The sequence below is a fragment of the Protopterus annectens genome, chromosome 9.part0, assembly GCF_019279795.1.
Source record: "Protopterus annectens isolate FY-2018-M chromosome 9.part0, PAN1.0, whole genome shotgun sequence".
Lineage (NCBI taxonomy): Eukaryota > Metazoa > Chordata > Ceratodontiformes > Protopteridae > Protopterus > Protopterus annectens.
Window position 1 is genome coordinate 249,190,712 of NC_056743.1, and position 25,200 is coordinate 249,215,911.

The window sequence follows — 25,200 nt, forward strand, 5'->3', positions numbered from 1 at the left end:
CCTTTGTGTCTAGTGTTCCCCTCCCCATATGTCCTTCACACTGTAAAACTTTCAGTGGTATTTAACAGTTTTCTCTGGTGTTTAGCCTCCACCCATATTACATCCACTACTAGTTAGTCTAAAGGGTGTTGAGAGTTATGGATTTTCCCAATCCTTAAACAAACAGGCACACACACACAAACACACACACACACTTAAAGACATAACCACTCAAACATACAGACAGTTTCTGTACATCGCACACCTCCTCACTTGATTGCACTCACATACACTAAGACATACGCACACGCACACACACACACACACACACACACACACACACACACACACACACACACACACACACACACACACCAACTCTTTCAGCTAAACTCCCAAGAACTTAACACTAACATGAAGTCACCCACTGAAAGCAATGTCCCAAGGCATTCCAGAACTTCTAGCTGCTGTCAATCCAGATTGGTCCAAAAAAAAAAGCAGACAATCCTTGCTATGTCTATCTTGCCATCCCATTTACTCTACATATTCAGCCTTCTAGCTAACATTTCAGATTATGTAATACTGAAGGTGTACTCTTCTTACTACAAAGCAAACAAATATGATACTTATTACACATCTTAGGATGTTACACTGCACTTCATTAAAACTCCTAAACTAGGTTGAGTAACAGAAAAAAAAACTCAACAACTCACCACATCTTTGCACACAGAATGTGTAACCCTAAACATCCTTTCATCATGGACATACAAAAATGGTACATTCCTAACTGAATCTTTCTTTCAGGAGATGTTAGCCTCACTAAGGCAGTTAAAGTAAAAAAAAAAAAAAAACTCCTATGGGGATAAGTTGTACCCCAACTTTCTTTGAAAAATCTGGAGCAAACTACCAGTAATCCTTAAACTCACCATATCTTCACAATCTGTTGTACCATATACTAGTAAGACCTAACAATGAATGTGGCAACTACCACTGCTGAAGTTTTTCCGTGTTAGATTATTGATTATCTGTCACTATTTATATGCATACCTAGACCATTAATTACCTGTCCTCCAACTAATGTGTGCTGACAGTACATTTGTGAACACATACTGTATTGTACAGTGTCTTGACCACAGCTTCTGAAATGTCTCATGTTTAACTGCTAACTAGCTGAGATACTACAAACTTGTACTGTAACTTTACAATAAATTATATTTGTTTGAAGACAGAAGGAGGCAATAAGCATACATAATCCATTCTTTAAACACTTTGAACATTCTGTCTTGCTCCCTTTTGAAATCTCAAGAGTTGAATTACCAAGTTCTGAGATATTGAAAAAAGAAGACTGAAAGTACAGGAGACTGAATATCTGCATCCCCCAGATGTGACAGGCAAGCTCCCCTTACCACCAAACTTATATATAGTAACTCCACGATCACCATACTTGGTGAAAATAGAATATTCCAAGAAACAGCGATTTTGGACTTAGTTTATGTAAGTCCAGATGCTCAGCTATTTAGTCTCCATATCTCATGAGCTGTAGGTCCTGAGATTTTAAATGATTACATTCTCTCTTTCCTTGATCCCTATTTTTCCTCTGACCCTCTTCACTTATCCACATCAAACTGAGTACCTGTCTGTTCCTATCCACCAGGCATTCCAGAAGTTCTTGTGTTCACAACCCTATCCATGAAGAAGTAATTTTGCAATTTCATGGAGGTGTTGATCCCTACAATCTTCTGCCTGCACCCCTTCCACTTTACTTCTGTACTTTTAGTTTAAGATGATCCTTTCATATCTACCTGATTGGAGATTATATACCCATATCACACTCCCATTTATGTTCTTGTTTCTAATGAGAAGAGTTCCAGTTCATAGGTTCATAGGTGTGTACTAGGCTAATGATCACTAAGGTCTTTTTAAGCCTAGCCATGCATCCAAAACTCTGACAAGTTCTGGTACCTCTCATAAGTGTAAGCAGGAGCCTGAAAGATGAACCATTTACATGCTACCTGAATCTATTAGAGATATAGGTACCAAACCAGGTACGAATTTCATGTTCCCCATCCAACTGTCCAAGTTAAACTTGAATTGGGTTAGGAAGGAACTCTGCTTCACAAGGATGGGGACCCTGTTCCAGAGAAAGGGTAGTATCTGGGATACATACCTGTCTCTCTAGCAGGTTTTATATATATATATATATATATATACATATATATATATATATAGGATTCCTTAGGATCCTCTGTTGGCATTTCATTTGTTGAAAATGCCTGATTAGGTACATACCAAAGGAGGCATTTCCTGCAGTTTCTGGCAAAATTCCTTCCACTTCATCCCAGACATCCTTCTGATGACTTTTCTTTGAACTTCTGCCATTAGCCTGTTGACCTAAATAGTGTGGGAAGAAATAGCCAGGGAATTGTTATGGCTAGGCTTGTATAGGCCATAGGGCTGATAGCCTAGTACCAACCTATGAACCTCCCACTGGTTGTAATGGCCTCAGCAACTGTGCACAGTATTCAAGGTGTGGTTTGTCCATGGTCTGGTATAGAAGAAGCATTACTTCCTTGGGTAATGGTGTAATCACCTATGCTGGCACACCTGTATTAATATGCTTTGAGAGTACAAGATGTCCTACTATTCATCTATTGCAGAATTTCTGACATAAGGGAGTTGCCTGCCAAGGCAACGACCCGACATCTGCCAGTATATCAAAGGATTTTACTACCTAGGGTGTATGGTATATCTGATTTAGGCCACCAACAGACACTGACCATAAATGAGTCATACGTGCACATCACCCTCAGAACTTCTTTGCTGCTAGTCTGATTGCCAGTCCCAGATGTCACTCTGCTGTCAGAATCGCTAATTTTCTACTGTAAGTGCCCCATTAGGGAAATCTTTTTTGTTTTTTTGCTACCTTCTTCTTTACTGAGGTTCATGTCATCCAGGAAAGGGAAGTGTCACTATGGAAGACAGATTTCAAATAAAGATAGTGATACTCAGTGCCTTTTTTGCCTCACCCCTCAGCACGGCCGCAAAAACTGTTCCATTTGCCAGTCCTTTGTACTGAAAACCCTGTGAAGCCAGTTATCCTCCTTTGCGCTCTACCTAGAAAACCAATGCCTTAAGCTCCTAGGGAAGACTGCGATGGATACTCTATCAGACCCGACAACACAGCCTGCCAAACAAAAGGCCAAAAAACATAGGCCCGAAACCGAAGCTGCACCTCTCTAGTTAGATGTCTCTCCTGAAGCACATGACAACTCGGACACACCCATCGACAGGGACCTGCATCCACAGGCCGAGCCCATTTCACAGGCCACCTTGGCTCTGGATATTTGCACATCCAGAAAGGCTTCTCAGACATCGGACACCGACATCCAGGGGGAGCCCAGGCTTATTGTGTTAGAAGGCCCTAAGGGAGTTATCCAGATTATCATTAGAAGGACATCAACTTGGATATTGGGGAATGTATGCCTGCATCTGGCCCTCCTTCTTTGCACTGAATAGATACACCAGCAAAGAAGAAACAAAAAAACAAGCATGTTTCCCCTACCCCTGACCAACAGGAGAAATGGCTTAACTTCTCCCAAGGTCTCTGTAAGTCCTTTATGGCACTTAAGCCTCTGTTAGGTCTCCCTGCTTCCCCTATGGCCTCGCCTGCTTCTCCACAGAAGAGACCTATGCCTCAGCCTACCTCAGAGGGATTCCTCTTATGAAGAGGAGGGTGATCCCTTGGATTATTCCTCACAAATCCCTTCTCCATTAGGTAATGCCTCCTCTGAAGAGGATTCTAATGGAACAGACTCTCCCATGGAGGAGATTTCTTATGGGGAGACTATATCTAAATTGCGTGACCATTTCAATTGGGACAGTACAGAAATGTCTGCGGTCATCCAGAAGCATTTGTTTGACCTCCTCCAGGTACAGTCACCTAGTCCTTCAGCAATTCCTCTTGTAATACCTGCCTTTTTGAATGCCTTTGCATCCACTTCCACTATCCGGACTCTCAGCCTCCATCTCCAAAAAGCCAGAAGGAACTACAAGGGTACCTAAGGACTGCCATTTCTTCTTCAAGGCCCCTGTTGCAGATCCTTCTGTAATATCTGTTGCCTCTAATAAGGCCTTCAGGTCACTTCCTTCCACCTCCCTGCTACCCTCAGATAAAGTAGCAGACAGCAGGAGAGGCTGGGAAAGAAAATCTATACCTCAGCTACCCTGGCCTTCAGAGAATTAAATTATTAGGCACACATGACCAAATACAACTTGGAACACTTTTCCCAAATTTCCAAACTGATCTCAGACATGCCTGACTCTGAAAATAAGGCCCTAGGATTCTCCCTCCTTGCCACTTCCTCTCAGGTAGCCAGACACTTTATCAAGTGCAGCTATGATGCTGTAGAAGCCACTTCAAGAGCTACCACTTCTACTATTGCCCTCAGAAGATTTGCCTGGATTAGGCTTCAGCCTCTACCTGAGGACATATAGGCAAAACTGATGGATGCCACCTTGAACATTACTGCCCTGTATGGGAAACCCTCTACAGAGATATTTAAATCTCTGCAAGAGAAAAGTAAAGAACTTAAAGACCTCAAGCACATTTTAGTATCCCCTCTGTCTCAGTTTCATAGGAATTACCCTGCAAAGCAAACTTTTGTATGTAGGCAATCCAGAGCCCCACAGTCTAGACCACAAAAAAGCTCTAAGAAGACTCAACAATTTTCTCCTTCTGCCTCTTTTTCCCAAATGACTAAACAGCCCTTTCGCGTTCGGATGGTCTCCTCCTCGATACTCTTGCAGCAATCAACCCTGCCCTCCCCTTTCCCAGTACCTTTCCCTATCCCTCACTTCCTGGGAACTCATCACGCAAGACTCTTGGGTGTTAAGCATAATCAAGAGGGGGTACTTCATCCTTTGACAAAAGGTGTCTTCCTTTAGGGGAATTCCCTACCACCAAACAATCAGGCCACCCTTTTCCTACCAGTCTTGCAAGACCTTCTAGAACAGGGCACTATTGAACCTGTCCCCCCAGGGCAAGAGGGGAGGGGGTTTTACTCTAGTCTTTTCCTAGTTCCCAGGAAGAAAGGTCCCTGGAGACCAATTCTAGACCTCTCTTACCTCAGCAACTTCCTCATAGTCCCCCCATTCAAAATGCTTACCTTACAAGCCCTATTCCCCCTTATCCTCACTCAGGCATTTCTAGCTTCCACAGACATCAAGGATGCCTACCTCCATATCCCCATCCACCACAGATACAGGAAATTCCTATGATTCTCTGTGGGATCCTAGCACTATCAGTTCTTGACTTTGCCTTCTGGACTCTCCACTGCCCTGAGAGTATTGACAAAATGTCTAGTCCCATTAGTAGCCTTTTTCAGACTTCAAGGGATTTTAAGCTACCCGTACCTAGATGATCTCTTGATCCAAGCCAGTTCACATACAGAATTGAACAAATCTCTCCAAATGGCAATTGCCATTATTCAAGGCCTGGGATTTACCATCAACTTCAAGAAATCATCCCTAGTCCTATCCCAAGATCACAACTTTCTGGACTGTAGATACCAAACCCTGAGCATGATGGTGTTGTTCCCACCTTCCAAGGCACAGAAGACCACATTAATCTCTGCAGAGACACTCCACCTACTTCAGATATCTGCCAGGCAATTCCTCAGAATCTTGTGGCTGATGGCATCCACCATCCCTAAGCTTCCTCTAGCAAGGCTTCACATGAGGAAACTCCAATGGTTCCTCAAGTCAGTATGGTCTCAACATGCTCACACGCTAGAATACCTAATTCTCCTCCTCCCCTGTTTAAAAAAGCAGCTCCAGTGGTGGATTACACAACTATCTCTAAATCCAGGACTTCCCATTCACCCTATGCCACCAACTCAAGTCATATTCACAGCTGCACACGGGTTGAGGAGCATTCTTGGACCACCACACAGCTCAAGGAGAGTGGTCACATATAAATGTAACAGAAATGAAGGCATTAATCTTTGCCCTCCAGACATTCCAACCACTTATCAAACCAGGGAGATTACATGTACACACAAACAATATGACAGTCTTGTGGTACATAAACAAATGGGTGGGGGGGGGCACTAGATCCTACCTCCTGTGCAGACTAGCCATCCAGGTCTGGGATCTAGCATACCTCCTAGATGTATCCCTCCAGGCAGTTTACATCCCCTCCAGTCACAATACTGTGGCAGACACCCTAAGCAGATCCAGAACACAAGCCCACAAATGGATGCTTCACAGGGATGTGTTCCTGGACATTGTCCACCAATGCGGTATTCCAGAGAAAGACTTGTTTGCCCTCCTATGAACAAGGTACTCCCACAGTTTTGTGCCACAGAACCCCTTACTCAGGCATGTAGAGTAGACACCCTTTCAATCTCCCAGAAGGGGAACTTCCTATATGCATTTCCTCCCCTTACACTCATTCCGAAAGTGCTGCTGAAAGTCCAACAGGAAAAGCCAAACATCTTGTTGGTGACTCCCTATTTGCCAAGACAGCATTGGTTCCTCCTTCTCTTTCACCTAGCCAATGGCAATCACCACAAGTTGCCACATACAGTGGACCACAAAACAAGGGCTCACTCCTCCACCCACACTTGGTAACCCTCCAACTGACCTTGTGGGTGATAGAGCCCTGATCCCATTCAGACACCTTTATTCCCAGGACGTGCTTCAAGAAATGCAAGAGGCCAGGAAACCTACTACTAGAAAATCGTACCTTTCCAAATGGAAGAGGTTCTCCATCTGGTGGCTGGCTAGGATCCAAGATCCACCATTCTGATCTGTGTGAATTGCTTAATGCAGGATTAGCTTACTCTTCCATTAAAGCTCATTTGTCAGCTGTGTCTGCTTGACTGCCACTTGCTCCACCCTTACCTTCTAGATTTGAAGCTAAACAATTCCTCAAAGGCATCCTCCGTATTAGACCCCCCCCCCCCCCAGGAGACCAGTAGCTCCTCATTTGGACCTCACCTTCATGCTAGAGAAACTGACTCAAGAACCTTTTCACCAGTTTCTTCTAGTTCCCCCAAACACTGTACTTGGAAAACAGTCCTCCTTGTGGCCATTACCTCTGCCAGGTGGGTTTCAGAGTTACAATCCCTTATAACTTCTTCTCCTTTTCTGTCTTTCCACAAAGACAGGGTCTCCTTTGGACCAATCCCTCCTTCATGCCAAAGGTTGTCATAGAATTGTCCTTAAACCAGGCAATTCACCCACCTTCTTTCTTTCTCACTGGAATAGCAGTGAGAGGATCCTTCACACCCTTGATGTACACATACAACTCAGGTTCTACTTACATAATACTAAACCCTTTAGGAAATCAGATCAATTGTTTGTGTCATTCAATCCCAGGGCTCTGTGACTGCCTGTGTCTAAACAGACCATCTCCAGTTGGATATCAAAATATATTTCCTTTTGCTACACTCACCATGGTAAGGTTCTTCCTGGCTCAATCAAAGCACACTCTACCAGGGCAGTATCTTCCTCTGGGGCCTTCTTCAAGGGTTTAGATACCACCTCTATCATAGAAGCTGCTACTTGGACATCTGTCCACACCTTCACTAAACACTATAAGCTGGATTCTGTCTCCAGATCCAGGGCAGGGTTTGCCAGGGCCATTCTCCATGGCTTCATAGAAAATTCCTATGCCACTTCCTCCTTCCTTTCCTCATGAGCTTATGTACTCTCCCTTATGTCAGGAATACTGCAACAGATATACAGAAAGACATAGATTAGTTGTGTAAGAACTTACAACAATGACAGATGTCCTCCTCTCCTCTGTTGCAGTATTAACTCTCCCTCCCTCCATCCCCCATTTCCTGGCTTTCTTGGATACAATGATCCTCACTCCCTTAGACTGTCTCTCTCTGCCTGGGGCCTTAGTTCTGAGGGTGGTGCATGTGTACGTCTCTTTTATGGCTGAAGTCTGTTAGTGGCCTACATCAGACATACCACGCACCTTAGGTAGTAAAAGACTTGGATATACTGGCCGACATTGAGTCATTGCCTTGCCAGACAACTCTCTTATGTCAGGAATATTGCAACAGGGAAGAGAAGGCATCTATCGTTATGGTAAGTTCTTACACAATTATTCTTTACGTCTCCTTATGACCTCTGACCAGATGTACTAAGTTCAATATGTCATCCATCTCGGACACTCCTACCACCCACAGTCTCCTTAGCTTAGCATCTATCTCTAGGAATGTAATGCAACTGCCAAAGCAAAGCAAAAGAGAAAGCACATGAAGGACATATGAGGCAAGCCCAAACAATTATTCTTTTAGGTTCATAGATTAGTATTAAGCTAACTGCCCTTGTGAGACATTTTAAGCCTAGCCAATTTCAGCTTTCATTTATCCAGCTTATCTTATCTTATATTTTCCACATTTGCACAGACCCACTAAATATCAACTGAAAAGTCACTGTGTTCCTTGCTTTAGCTTGTAGGGTTCAAATTCCAAAAGTCTAACTGAAACTAGAAAAATTATTCCAAGCTGGTCTATATGAATAACATTCATGTCATATGTAACTAAACAAAAATGTCCCTTGTTGCCACATACAAGAGCACCTCTGACTCATCACTCTGGTCATGCTGTCTCACCAACGATGATGTAATTCTGCAGAAACAAGTGATGAGGGTGAACTTGTAGCTACATTAAATGTTAGATTTAAATTCAAGTGTATTTAAATATTTGATATAAAGCAAACTAGTCAACAGTTCACACCTAGATTCAGACTATACAATGTCACGGGGAGGGAGGATAAATATAAATAAACAGCATTGATCTATAAACCATAGAAATATGAAAGGAAATGATCCAGAACCTAGACTCCATAACAAAAGCAGTATGTTAATCATCACCAAATACATTCACATAAACATATACGTGATAAGTCCATTTACAACAGCTGCTCAAATATAGAACTGATGTATGGTAAGGAAAGTGGCACTTTTAGGGTGAGTAGGATATAAATTAGCCTTTCATCACAGTTTTCAAGTTTAACCTTTTATCTTAGACTTAGCAGCTATTTTCCCATCAGAACTTCGTAAAAACACATATGTACTATTTAAATATTTATAAATTCCAATAATCATATTTCATTACACTGTCAGTCAAACTCAGCATAACAAAACAACTGCAAGATAGATGGTGTCTCCTGTTTTGTGCTCTCAGAAAATTTCCCTTTGAAAATATTAAGGCCCTTCAAACACCCCAATGATCATAAAAGAAAAAGAGCTTTTGAAAATGAATAAAGTAAGTGAAACATTAACAGATTCATAAGTTCATTGGTAAATACTAGGCAATCAGTCTGCAGACCATTACAAGCCTAGCCCGAAAACCCTATTCAAAAGTTACCTCTAGCTTCAGAGAGGGCATGACAAGCTAGACCAGGGGAGAATTTGATGCTATCTATCCAATTATCTAGGTTTAACTTGAAGGTGACAAGGTTAGTACTCTGTTTGATGTGTAGTGGAAGCTTGTTCTAGAGGTGAGAGATATGTTGGGATACAAATCTATCGCTCCAATGAGTCTTATTTATCTGCTGATGAAGGCTTAGTTCCTTTAACTGAGTATTTGGTGTACCATTAGTTCTGTGATGGAAATGGCCAAATAAAGTTGGATCTTTCACAATATGAAAGGCTAGGCACATATCTTCATGGAGGATTCTGTAAGAGACTGAGTACAGAGAAAGGACTGATGGTCTGTCCTAATAACTGAGAGTTTTGAGCCACTGGCCTTTTTTCTTATGAATCTGAGGTCTCTCAGGCTGTGTGATGTGTTTCGACAAATATACGCCACAAGGTGCATTATATTCAATAATGGACCTGATAAGATATGAGTAAAGGGAAATTCAAACTTCTTTGGATCTAGTGGAGATGAATTTGGAAATTAGATGAGCCAGATAAAAGGCTTTCCAAACTATTTTTGAGACATACTGGTCAAATGATAAGGAATTATCAACAACAGTGCCTAAATCCCTTACAACAGTGTCTGATTTGAGGTAAGTGAAACTGTTTTGTTTACCAAAATGAGCTATGCTACATTTTTTTGCATTTAATTTGAGACCATTGTCCTTGTACCATTTATTAACATGGTCTAGCCTATGTTAGAGCAATTGTGATTCAGTTGAAGATCTAATAGCAATGCCCAGTTTACAGTCTTCTGCAAACTTAGTTATCCATAGGTCAGGACTGATGGCATGAAGGTCTGAGAAATAAATGCCATATAGGAGAGGGCCCAAAACTGAGGTCTGTGGTACACCACTGGTAACTTTTTTGCTTTCAGAAGTAGCAGCTACAACTCTAACCACATGGGTTCTGTCAGACAACCACTTAGCTATCCACCCAGCTATACTAAGGAGCTACAATTACAAGATTCACAAGCAATACAAGACAGGCAATTGCCAGAACTCATCTGCTTTCTACCCTGCTATATGCTTCCCCAATTCTCACCAACTTCAAGAAGAAAGATTTAGCATAACTTGAAACATGCTACAATAAAATAGCAACATTCGCAACACACTCCCCACATAGGACCCAGCACTGACCAGCCTTAAAACAACCTAACTGGCTAGAATTACCTCACTACCTACCTTACACCCAAATCATCTCTTCCCACAGACTGGTACACCAAACAGAAAATTCTCCAAATCCCCAACAGTTGATCCACTCCTACACCAATTCTTATGTTCTCCACTCCTCAAACAAATATCTTCTACAGATCTCCAAGTCTAACAATAATGCAGGCGACTCCCTTGTTAGAGATCTATATTTAGAGATTTATAAATGCATGTGCACCTCTGTTTGCTAGTTAGACGCATACACACTTCTGTTTGTTATAATATATATATATATATATATATATATATATATATATATACATATATATATATAAAATAAATTTATATATATATATATATATATATATATATATATATATATATATATATATAAAATAAATTTATATATATAGGAAGCAAATCTGAAACAGTAAATGTTGTAAACTGCACATTATTGTATGTCTCTGTTACATAGACAAGTAATTTTAGTAGTTCTGCACAAGAAAGTTAATAATATACCACTGAGAAGGTTATAATCTACAAAGTTTATGTGCACTAACCAGACTTTGTTTTAGCAAGGCACTAAAACAGCAGCTAATCAGACTTTTATTATTACTAGGCACCAACACAGAACTGCAGTCAGTATCAGTAAGTACAAGCTAGAATAAGACTGTCATCATTCATTTTAAATAACTTTTCAATGGCAAGCCTTGCCTCCATTTGAACACGGGGAGAGTGGTGCCTGTGCCTTGCATAAGGTCACTTCAGTAAAAGTGCAGTAACTTAACATTTATGTATGTGATTGAGTCCAGAATAGGAACACTTCAATTTCCGCAGTTTGCAGCAGTACAGTTCCTCAGACATCTGAATCCAGAGTAGGACTGCCGTGCAGAAAGTAAGCAGTGCCATAAATTCTCCAGGTTGGTGACATCTCATATTTGAATTTGCAGCTGCCAGCTTCATTACACCAGCTTTTCAAGTAACTACAGAAGTTTTCAAGCCATCTAAAATATGGCCAACTGTCTCTGTGGACCTTGGTAAGAAATTTATTGTTGTTACATGACAGCATGAATGCCATAAATCAGAATAGTAAAAAGGTTGTAAACACAGTATTACTATTAATGTGTCAATTTTAGATAGACTACAGCAGTTGTATAAACAGCATATTAGCAAATGTAAAACCTTATTAGGGCAGGTTGACAGTCAGGAATTGTGTAAATAGATTACGTTTGACTGGTATCTCCAACTGCAAAATCTGTGGTATGACAGTAAATGTTTATTGTGCAAGTCATATGAAACTGATTTCTGTGTGCAATGTCATAAAAATACAGTTCAGACCACTATTAATAATAAAGCAGCACATAAGAGTCATACACTTGCATTATTTCCAGCTGTTAGCCATGCCACCACATGTGAGATGTTAATTTCAGTTACAACAGCAGTCAAGTCAGTTATTGACAGAATCTCCTGTACATCTTGTTAGACAAAAGTGGAAAGCCACTGCATAGTACAAAACAGATAAAGACAGAGATGAGGTTCATGGTGAACTGACAAAAAAAAAATAATAAACTTCTAAAAGACAGACAGAATGAGTTCAGAAAGTTTTAACAACAAATGCAAACACTTTTTCAGAAATGCATAAGAGCTTCAGAGTCAGCAGAACAAAATACTGAGAAATATCATACAGCCCATGCAGAATCACAAGACAAAAATAATCTGGTTAGTAAAGAGTTAAAGCAATAGCAATTAGCTATGCTGACAAAAAGAGAGATTCCAAATCTTACCCAGCAGTTACCTACACTAATAAAAAATAATTTACAACATTCTACTCTAGTTTAGAAAATGGTTAGCGTACTTAGTAGACTCTAATATAACTTTCATTCAATTAAAGCAAGACTGTTATCAGTTAAACAGTAATGCAAAACATATTATGCTGTACTCATAGCATACATGCAGGGGCAGCCTCTCATAGCTAAGCTGATAAATAATTTTAAAATCACCATTTCAAACAACAGAACAGTTCTATTGCATAAAAATCAAATGAGTGTGTGAAGGCTGCCAGCCTAGCTAGATAGACTTTTGTAGATAATTCTATGTCATTGTAAATATTAATATAATCCACAGGCTTGTTCTCTCAAATTTAAGAAAATTAAATGTAAGAAAACTGTGGTAAATATTTAACCTCAAAATATAACCACAGTGCACTCTGCTGGAAGAAAGCTGATAAAGTAAAGCATTTTTATGACTGTTTGATCTCAAAGCTTGGAGACAGGATGTCTGGACTAAGAAATTCTTTCTATTGTCTAGATTTAAGAGACAATTACTAAGGTTTTACATGTGTAATGTCTTTTATTGCTGTGGCTTCCTGGCCAGGTGCAAGCTTACTAAGAAATGTAAATTTTGAGTTTCTGTTAGCCTGAGAACCATAGAAGTGTCAAGAATGATGTAATGTGAAATGACTCAGCAGTACTGTGTTGTCAATTTAAGACATTCTCAGAGAGCGAGAATTAAGCATTTTGGATTTTGTCTGAACCTGAACACATCTACTCACCAGCACTCTGTCTTTGCTCTGTATGTATGTAAGTTTACTTAGAACTTATTACTTCTCTTAGAATTAGATAGAAAATAGTAAGATTAGACTAGCTGTTTTCTATATTTATGTCAGACTATCCTACAGTATTGTTTTAAAGTTTCTGTGTCTGAACTCTTGATTAGCACTGTGTTGAATTGAGGAGATTTGTCTTGTGTTTTTATTATTTATTATTAAGTATTTTTAAACATTTCAGTGGTGGCTGTTTTGTGTAGAGATAATTTACGCTCTAGAGTACTTGCATGTATTTAGTGATACTGTACTAAGCCACTCCAATTGCTTTAGCCCTGGGTCACACTTACTGTTTGGATAATAATATTGCACAGTAAAATTGGACACCCTTTGGTTAGGGCCTTATTAGTAACTGATATTAGTGGTTGCGGGCAGTGATTTCTATGTTATAGTCTGGGCAAGAAGGGGGTATAGCTGGGGAACCTGTGCCAGCCTTCCCCAGGAGTATCTGTGTGTGTTATATGCAACTCTTATCTCAAAGTGTGTGTGTGTGTGTGTGTGTGTGTGTGTGTGTGTGTGTGTGTGTGTGTGTGTGTCAGCTACTTGGGCAAGGACACAAGACACTGATTAGACAGAGAGGGTGCTACCCTATAGCTGTGCCAGTGGGGAGTCTTACTGGGGATCTGGAGAAAAAGGCAGAAACCATCCCCAGACTGACTGTGATCTCTGCGTGCTCTTAAGGAAAATTGTACTTTACTGTGTGTGTACTTTTTATCCTTCCCAATGTGCACATCCCCTCACTGGTGCTAGTGGTGAGGATTGAGGCTCCTTGATTACTGGGCCAGTGCATGGGCATCCCATATTAATTGTTTGAGAGTGGTGGGATATCCACATCAGATATTAATTGTTTGATAATGGTGAGTTAGCCAAATCATATACTAATTGGCTTGTAGTGGTGTGGATAGTGAATTCCTGTAGCTTCTGTACAGTGATCATTGAAGGTGTTTTTGTACTCTAAATCAGCCACACGGTGAATATTCAGAGTTCAGATCACAATTGTTTTATTTCTTTTGTTACCTTAGTTAGTCAGGGAGAGCAGGTAAGCATGTCAGCAGAGGAGTACAGTAAGCTGACACGGAGCCAGCTGTCTATAATGTGCCAGGCTAAAGGAATGGTGAATGGAAAACCTGACTAAGGCAGACATGATTGCAGCTTTGTTCCCAGCTGCATCAGGAACTATGAACTAGGAGTATGATAAGACTGGCCGTGGAGATGTACAACACTCAGAGAATGGACAGCTCAACCTTTCTGCAGAGGACTTAAAAATCCATCTGGAGCTAAAGAGACTTGGGTTGGAGACATTTGGAAACAGAAGCAGCAGAGAGACGGAGATGTCTACAGGCTGAGGAGAATGAGAAACTGCTATGCCTGGAAGATGAGGAGAAGGAGAGGCAGAAGCTGCATGAAAAAGAGATGCTGACTCTTCACCAGAGTCATGAAGGTAATGGGGAAGGGAGTAATCAGACCCCAGAAGCACAAAAGGTCAGTAAATTTCTTCCCCAGTTTACAGAGGGGGATAATTTTGAAAGTTTCATTCATATGTTTGAGGGGGTATGTAAACAGTATGATGTTGACCAAAGGCTCTGGGTACAGTTCCTGACCTGCTTACACCATGGTAAGCTGTAATTGTGCTGTCTAAATTAACTGATTGTGATTTTTTTTGATTATAATGCTGTTAAGAATTGTTTGTTAGAATTTTTTAAGCTAACACCTGAAACTTATAGAAAAAGTTTCATGAGCATAAACGCAAGGCAGATGAAAGTATAACTATGTTGCTGAACAAAGCACTTATTTTCATAGGTGGGTGAGTGGATGTCAGGTCACCACTTTTGAAGGGCTGGCAGACCTTTTGGTGAGGGAACAAGCCCTTAGCACTTTGCCTGCAGACATGAGGATCTGGTTAGCTGACAGACAGTGGCTACTTCAGATGAGTTGGGGAAGAAGGGAGACCTAGGCCTAGAAAGCAAGGCATCACTGCACAGGAAAGGGACACCCAGTGCTGCTCATGGGTCTAAAGGCACACATGGTGGGAAGCCCATACAGCCCCAACAGAATCTTCCAGTAGCAGGGGAAGCCACTAGTCCAGGTACACGTCCAGGACCTAGGGTTAAATGTTTGGAATGCAACCAGTGGGGCTATGTGGCATATAAATGTCCATGGAGGCAAGGTGGGGAACAAAAGGTGAGGGGAACCAGTAAGTGGGGAGGACAAAATGCCCACAGTAGGTTATCTTGAGACAACAAGGGTACCAAACTACCACAACAGGTTATATCCTATCGTAGTGAATGGCAAAGAGGCCACTGCTAAGACAGACATAGCTTCTGACATAATCATTGTGAAGCCTGCAATGGTTACAGAAGAGCACTACTTGAAGCAAAAAAATCCAGATGACCACCACGGTTAAAACAGGTTTATTCAGACAAGCGCTTTCACGTAGAACAAACCACGCTTTCACAAGTCTTCAATAAAACAGTAAAAATCACTACACATTTCATATCAAAAAGCACTATCAATTAAATACATCATTAAAATAAATCCAACCCTTAAGATACATCAATTAAGTCTTCAGCTAGTATTACATCTTATTTAAGTGAGCGAGCATCTTGCTCAGGTTTAATGCAGACATAATTGTTCAGTCCAGGGTATACATGAGCTTGCAGCTTTAATATCCACTTTAATTCAATTCTTTCAATTAACTTACCCCATCTCTTGTCATTATTAACATTTTGCAGGACTCTAAACTTAAAATTATGTGAAGGGAATTCCACTGTATGCTTAGCTAAAGCATTTAATTTGTTCTCATTTTGTACATCATACATATGCTGACAGATTCTGTCTCTAAGCCTTTTGTGTGTCTTCTCTATATAAAAACATGTACATGCAGTGCACTCTGCCATATATATTAAGCTAGTTGTTCTACAAGTAGCATAGAATCTAAGCTGAAATATGAAGGACAAAATAGGGTCTTTAAATTCTCGTACAGAAGAAACATATTGACACATTTTACACTTATTGCAAGGATATGTTCCTAGCTTCAGTGAGGACACAGTGTTCTCTGGTCGGTCATTACAAAATAACTGTTTTAAATTGCTCTTGTTCTTATATGCAAAACTGGGCACTCTACCTAAACACTTTCTATTCCCTTATCAGTTATCAGGAAGTGCCAGTTATTCTTAATTATATCACAAACCTTGCTAGTATCACTAGCATACTTAGTAACACAACATACTTTTTTATTATGCTTGAGGTTCCTTTTTACAGTTACATTCATTGCTGGCTTTACACTGATAGAATTAATTCCTTTGCTGTCAGCAGCAGTTTCATTCTTTACAGTTTGAAACACAGATTTGTCATACCCCCCCTCTCCAGAAATAGTTGCCCCAAGTAATTAACTTCTCTTTATCAGTTTGCACATTACATATATTGCTAGCTCTAATCAACTGCCCTTTGATAATATTTGGGAAAATGTGCTTAGGATTCATGCTATTACGAACTAAGAGACTATTTTTCCAAGAGTCTTTTCTAAAGAGCCTGGTATTGATTTTACCCAAACTGTCTCTATACACAGAGACATCTAAGAAGTCTATTTCTATAAGCGAGAAAGATATAGTAAATCTCAAGACGTCTGTTGTAGACTCCAAGTACTTAATGAAATCAAACAATAGTGATGGCTCCCCTTCCCACAACATAAAGGAGTTATCAACAACATCTTAATGTATTTACTGTACACACTGTTGAATAAATACTGTTTGCCCCAATAATAAACTACCATGTTCGCATATGAATTTGCAAAAGGGTGCCCATGGCAACCCCCCCATTTTTGTAAATATATATTGCTATCATATACAAATATATTATTAGATAATATTAATCTAATAATGTGCAAATCAACATGATTTCATTTGTATTGCTGATCCCCAGCACTACTTCCCTGGGCAGTCTACTCCAGTCAGAGCTTTAGGAAGGACCCCATTCCAAATACCTTTGGCTAGGGTTCACCTTGACTGGGAGGGTGGAAAAGGAAGCCAGCAGGTAGGTGTATTTGAGGATATCCCTGCAGATGTCCTGATAGGAAATGATTTTGATAATGCAGTACCATGTGCTCATGCAGTTACACACAGTCAAGCTTGGAGACAAGCATGTGGGTCTGGTACCTGGGGGAGACCCAGTCAGACCGCATACTTGCAGCCAGGACTGGTGAGGTGATTAATTCAGGGAGGGAGATACTCTGTAGGAGTGAGACTGGACGTGAGCCACAGCTGCTTGTGGATACTGATGATCCCTTGGATAGAGTGACTGCAAGGGCTGAGGTGAGTAGTAGTACCCGGGCTGACAGTGAGGCACCACTGTCAGAGGATGCCAGACTTCTTGTGGAAGGGGAGCTGGGAAGGGTTACAAAGACAGAGTTGAGATAGGCACAGCTCTCACACCCTACATTACAAGGCCTGAGGCAGGTAGCAAGTGAGGTGCCTGATTCTCAAGGGAAGGGGGAATCAGTATATTGGGACAAAGGGTTATTGTATAGAGAGTGGACCCCTGAGGGAGGGCTAGAAGGTGAGAGGACACAGCCATTGGCAGTGCCTAGAGCCTACCAACAGGTGCTTCTAGCCATAGCCCATGATATTCCCTTTGCAGGTCATATGGGCATAAAATGTACAAACAGACGTATTATGCAGAACTTCTATTGGCCTGGAATTTCCAGAGATGTAACAGGGTACTGCAGGAACTGTGAGCAGTGCCAAAAGGTAGGCAAGGCAGGAGATAAGGTGACAGCACCTTTGATGTGTTTGCCTGTGATTGAGGAGCCACTTCAGAAGGTAGCTATGAATATTGTGAGGCCTCTGAGTACCCCAAGTTCCACAGGGAAAAAGTATATCCTAGTGGTAGTACATTATGCTACAAGATGCCCTCAGTTAGTGGCTTTGTCCTCCATTGAGGCAGAAAAGGTGGCAAATGCTTTCTTAGAGATTTTCAGCAGGGTAGGTTTCCCAAAAGAAATACTGACTGACAGAGGTGGCAATTTCATGTCAGACCTGCTGGCTTGTCTGTGAATATACTGTGGGGTGAAGAACCTGAAGACCACCCACTGCGAACAGTTTGTGGTTTATTTTGCAGCTAAGCTTATTAGTTTGCGGCAAACTAAGTCTAGACCTACACTGTAGCTTTTTAGCAGAACTGGTATCAAGTATAGCAGCGGTCCCCAACCACCGGGCTGTGGAGCACTTGGAACCAGCTGTCAGGTAAGTGAATGCTTGTGTGTGTGTGTGTGTGTGTGTGTGTGTGTGTGTGTGTGTGTGTGTGTGTGCGTGCGTGTATGTGTGTGTATGTATGTGTGTGTGTGTGTGTGTCTGCGTGTGTGAGTGAATGCATGCATGAAAGCAAAAGAGTCTGTGTGTGTGAGAGATCGGGAGAGTGAGAGCGATGTGTGAGTGAATGCAGGAATTAATGAAGAAGTGGCTGTGTGTGTGTGTGTGTGTGTGTGTGTGTGTGTGTGTGTGTGTGTGAGATCGGGGAGTGAGAGTGATGTGTGAATGAATGCAGGAATGAATGAAGAAGTGGCTGTGTGTGTGTGTGTGTGTGTGTGTGTGTGTGTGTGTGTGTGTGTGTGTGTGTGTGTGTGTGTATGAATGTAGGTATGAATGAGGAAGTGACTGTGTGTGTGTGTGTGTGTGTGTGTGTGTGTCACAGGGGGAGAGAGTGAAGAGTGAGAGTGATCTCTGGCAGCAGCAGCAATGAGGTCTGTATAAGTCTGGACCATACCACTTGACACATACCTCTCACCCTCTTAGATCAAGATATCTGGACAAAGCCAAAAATAGTGGGGGTACAAAATAGGGACACTTTTAAGTACTGCTCTCACAAACTTAGAAAGTTGATAGGAATGCAGGTTTTGCACTCGCATGAATTTTCTGAAGGGTATAAAGTATGAAACTCAACTGTTTGTCATTACTTTCTGACTTCACCCTCAATGATCTGCCAGTGATTTGCCAGAAAACAACACTTTTATGAGAAAAAGACCAAAAATATGAGGCAAACATCTGGACATTCTGCAAAAGTTTATACAGTTGAGAGGTATGCTGGACAGAGCCAAATAATAGGGGCAGATTTTAAATATTGCTCTTATAAACTTAAAGTTAATAAGGTTGCCATTAGGTTTGCTTACCTCTCAACCATAGTAGATCAGTGTTATGCCATTAAGAAGAATGTACACTTTTTTTAGTAATTGTCTTTTTATTGTACTTTTGAGCTTTTCTACACAGGTCTCCTAGTCCAGTTGGGCAGCCTTGTTAAACAAATGCCAAATAAATAAATAATTGAAATATGCACTTTCTGCACACCACGGGGGGGGGGGGGCACCTTGGTAAAACCTGGATTCAGCAAGGGAGCCGAGAATCAAAAAAGTTTGGGAACCACTGCAATAGTCCAATTATGCTAGAACTGGAGTAGGGAATAACTCTGCTTCAAATGGATGGGAAGTCTGTTTCAAAGAAGAGGTAGTCTCTGAGACACATACCTGTCAGCCATATGCATTCTATTTAGGTTGCAGATGAGGTTTAGGTCTCTAGATCAGGTAATTCTGATTATATTTGTCATGTGGATGTGTGGGATTAGAGGATGTTTTGTAGGCCAGGCATAAATCACCTCTCAGCAGTCTGTAGGAGGCTAAGCACAAGTATAGGGCTTTGAGGTGGTTGGATCAGGACTTGTTTACACCCTGTTTTCTTTTTATGAGGAACTTCTGTGGATGCCCCAGTTGATGATTATGCCTGGTCAGGTGCATATTGAAGGGGATGTTGTACTCAATGACTGGTCTGTTGAGGGCTGAGTAGAGTGGAACAATGACATCTTTGGACCTAGATGCCATACCCCTGCTTATAAATTATGCAACATAGAATGCTTTCTTTACTAACATAGACACATGATGGTCAAAAGACAGGTACTGTCTACTTTCTGATGGAAGCCAAAAAGAGAATGGTTGAAATCTCTATTATTTTAAAGAAATTGTTTCATTCTATGTTTTCAAAGAAACCATTATGAGCTCCTGCATTAGGCTAAATTATGACTAGTGTATCTTACAAGAAAGAGAAAGAACAATTGCATTTGTTGTACTGAAGGCAGGAAGTCCAAGTCCATGTCAGAGAAGCTGGTTACAAAAGCCTATTTTGCACTGGAAACTAATGCAATTACTGAGTTAGAGTGAGTTGAAAAAAAACAGTCACTTGAGGATGTCCTCATAATTCAAGGTGTGGTCTGACCAGAGCCTGATAGAGTGACAACACTACCTCTTTATGTCTGAAACAAATGCACTGAAGACTACTGATGTCTAAACCAGTCCCTGTGGCATGTCATCAGATGCTTCCCTTAATCCTGATATCATCCCATTCACTATAACTTGATTATTTCCATTCTGGCATGGTGCTGTCCAATTCCTAGTTTTGTTCCTACTCCAAAACTCCCTCAGTTTTCCTAGTACCTACTCATGCAAGACCTAGTCAAAGAAATTGTGAAATCCATGCAGGCCATATCTAATGCTATTCCCTGTCAGCTTTTCATGCAATCATGTAATAAAACTGGATCAGATCCAATTGTCAGCTCTTTCTGATAATGAAATCATGTTGGCGATTATCTTGGAGGCTGTTCTCCTCTCGAAAAGCAAACATCGTGTCCTTGAGGATTCTGTCCGCACTTTCATTCTTTTCTTTCCTGACATGTCTGTTGGCTAACAGACCATGTAGTTCTCCATAACTTTCTTGCCCCCAATGCAAAAATGTACCACTCTTGTAGTATTCCTATGCTCTGGCATGTTTGTGTTGCCATGAATCTGTTCAAGATAACCTTCAGCGAAAAATGATGGCACCCCGGCCAGATTTCATGAAGACCCTTGCATGCAGACTTTCTGGTCTCCACCCCTGCTATAGCACTGCACACTCCATGCTTTTTTCTTCATGAAGACTGAAGAGAAACATTCAATCATTACCTCTGCTTTTTCCATGTCTTCGATGACAACCTCTCTCACATCTTTGGCTTAACCTCGTCAGGTGTTTCCCACCTTTCCATCTTTCTCCTATATACCAAAAGAAGCCCTCCTTGCCCCTCTTGACCCGTTTTGAGAAGTCTCTTGATTTGTACCTTTACTGCACTTACCTCCTCTATAGCTATTTCCCTCATTGTCTGTGCTGTTTGTTCCTCCCAGTCCCTTCCTCCCTTCCATCTCTTGTTTCTCCTCTCTTATGTCCTAATAGCTAGCCTCACATACAGACATCGATGCATTGGATGCATTGCCTTTTTCCCTTTTACCGTATTCCACTTTTCTGAAATGATAAAAGAAATAAGACTTTACAGTCCCCAGAGTTTTCAGTATAATTTACAAGAAAGTTTGGCAATGTAAGCTATAATGCAATAAATGACATAGTTGAGAAACAACACTGGGATAGTGTCCTCAGTGTAACTAAATCTGCTCAGGACACTGTCAATAAGTTCTGTGATACTATTAGCATCTGTGTTACTGAATACACACTGAAATACATACACATAAAGGTAACTACAACGAAAAAGTAAAACATTTTGGTGAACTCATGTATTTAACAAGATATATATATATATATATATATATATATATATATATATATATATATATATATATATATATATATATATATACATATGGATTCCATACATTTGGTCGAATTACACTTAGTCGAAAATGATACCAGGCATTGCACTTCACTGAAAGTTCACTTGACTGAAAGCTCACTTGGTCGAAGTTCATTTGGTCGAAAATGGAATATAGCCCCTGCCCCATTGCAGTGCAACCCTGGAGTGAGAATATTAAATAAGGGGGGTGGGGGGCACAGCCTCCCACAATGGGGGGGGGGTGTGTGTGGGGCACAGCACCCCCACATAATTTTAATGTATTCACTATTATAATGAATGTATATCCATTAGAAATGTATTGATATATATATCTTTAGTAAAAACTATTGGCATAATGTGGGGGCTAAGCCCCCACACCCCCCAATGTGGGGGGCTGTGCCCCCCACACCCCCTTATTTAATATTCTCACTCCAGGGTTGCACTGCAGTGGGGCAGGGGCTATATTCCATTTTCGACCAAATGAACTTCGACCAAGTGAGCTTTCAGTGAAGTAAAAAGCCTGGAATAATTTTCGACTAAGTGTAATTCAACCAAATGTATGAAATCCATACATTATATATATATATATATATATATATATATATATATATATATATATATGGTTCTACCTTACATAGTCAACAGTGCAGAACACCGACAACGCAATCATCGACACCACATAATCGACAGTGCATAAACACGACACCTCACATGCCCGACAACGAAATAACTGACGGTTCACAAACATGAAACCTCATACACTGCACACACCACAATAACAACAATCAACAAACAAAACACATCCCCTGTCCAAAAACCACTCACACAACACAAGCACACCAAAATCCTTACAAACCCACACTAAACCTCACATACACAACTATCTACAACCCTAACCCAAACCCTAACCCTAAGGTCCGTCACTATCGCACACTCAGCTAACCCGTGCCCTAACCCTAACTCACTTAACCCGCCCCTAACCCAAAGACTTTCACTACCGCACACTTACCTAACCCGCGCCCTAACCCTAACTCACTTAACCCGCCCCTAACCCAAAGACTTTCACTACCGCACACTTACCTAACCCGCGCCCTAACCCTAACTCACTTAACCCACCCCTATCCCCACAGACCGTCAATATCCACACTTACCTTACTCGCACCCTAACGTCCGTCACTACCGCATACTTACACAGCCTTTTCTCATGTCGGTATCCTCGGCGTCTGTGTTTTCATCCGTCGGTCTTCTGCATTTTCGATCTTCTGGCGATCGCGACTGAGTTGTCGATGTTCTGCATTGTCAACTATGTAAGGTAGAACCATATATATATATGGATCTAGAATGTTATGCTCGACTGAGCAAATGACCATAATCCACTCGGCCGGGCATACTTACTCGAAAGTGCTTTTCACGGAAGAAGTACTTTCGCATAAGTATGACTGTTGCCGAAACTGTACTACGGTGCAGGTAAGGGAAATTTCCATTTTTCCCACTGTAGTGCGGTCTCGGAGGGAGAATATTAAAGTAGGGGGTGTGGGGGGTCGCCCCCCTGCTAAAATGCAAATGTAGTGTTTTTTTTTTATTTTGTCACACGCTTTAACGAAAGCGCTTTTTCGATAAAAGCGCTTTCGTTAAAGTGTGTTTGGGTTTTCTGGATTCGGACATTTGCTCAGTCGAGCAAACGTCCTAGATCCATATATATATATATATATATATATATATATATATATATAGACACACACATATATACATTTATTTGTATGTATATATACATATATATATATATATATATATATATATATGTATATTCAGGTCATAGCTAAAAAACAATCTGAAGGACCATTTCAATTCTCTGGTTAACAAATAATTAAAATTAAAATATAAATAAATACAACTGGCAAGATGAGTTAATAACAGGCTATCACAATTCCATTCTGTACTGTAAAGAGAAATTAAGAGCAGAATCCATGATGTTTGTTCAAGTAATACTACATCCAAGAATTTATCAAAGCACAAGGCTCTACAATGACAGCATTTCTTCAAAACTTGCTAAAACTCTTAAAATAAAATAACAACTCATAATAAAGTGTTTTTGTGCTCTCACATCCCTTGGCTACTTATATACCAACTCCAAGGTCACACACCAGTGAGGAAAAGGAGCATTTCCATTTCCCAGTCAATGGATCGCAAGCATGACAGTAAGGTTTCTGTTATTGGCTTACTAGTCGAGAGAACTTATATTTTTTTCAGAAACTGGGTTTGCGTTTGGGACTATTGGTACTATTTGCATCAGACCTGTGGTTTCATTATGTTGGTGGATCTCAAAGACAACTCATATGTTGGGATGACATTTATGTGTGTATAGTATTTTTGCACTCATCGTTGGATCTAACAGTTTGCTGTCACGGAATATGGCGGACATGGTTTTTCACGTTTGTGAACATTAAATGGTTACCAGTGACTTTGTATATTTAATTCCAGGTTTTCTGGTGAACTTTTTTTTGACAAATCTGGGAAGTTTAATAAATTTGTTTGTAGGTTCAACCTTGATATTAAAGATATAGTCTATTAGTGACTTTGGGACTGTTTGGTTAATCTGAGTCCCTGGATGTTACTCGGGAACCTTTCCTTCAATTGTGATTCGTCTTCATGGTTTATTCACAGCTTGGCGTCAGGGAAGATGGCAGATGTGGCTTTTTCACGTTTGTGAACATTTAATGGTTACCAGTGACCTTGTATATTTAACTCTAGGCATACTGGTCATCACTTTTTAGCTTAATTTTGGAAGTTCAACAAATATTTTGTTTCTTGTGTATAATATCATAAAACGGGGAAAGATTTCTGTTTTGGGGCTTTTGAATATGCAGGAATATTGATGGGCTAATGCCTAATTGTTACAGGAACAACTGTTTGATTCTGTTTTGACATTCTCAAATAAGTAAGGACATTGAATAAGATCTTTGGAATATTTGTTATACTGTCCTTGATTTATAGAGGCATTTATTGCGAGTATGCTTTGTATTATTTTATAAAGAGGACTTGTCTGATCGTATTTTTGAATTTGGGAAGATGTTTATAATGTTCTTTGGTACAACATGGTCTTCTATTTTGTTCTAAAAGCTATGAAAATATAGTGACACATTGAGCCTGTTAATATTGTCTGAAATTAACTTTACATTTGGAATTTTGGGTGCTGCATTGAATATTAGTGGTCATAATCTACATGAGTGGGTTTGCCATATATTAAGGTTAGTGTTTAAGATTGTATATGCTGGTCACTTATTTTGTTATATCAACCAGTATATTTATTATATTGGTTTATTCACAAATTTACACATAGAAGTTAGGGGCTTTTGGTAACAATTCTTATTATTTTACTCTTTGAAACAATCACT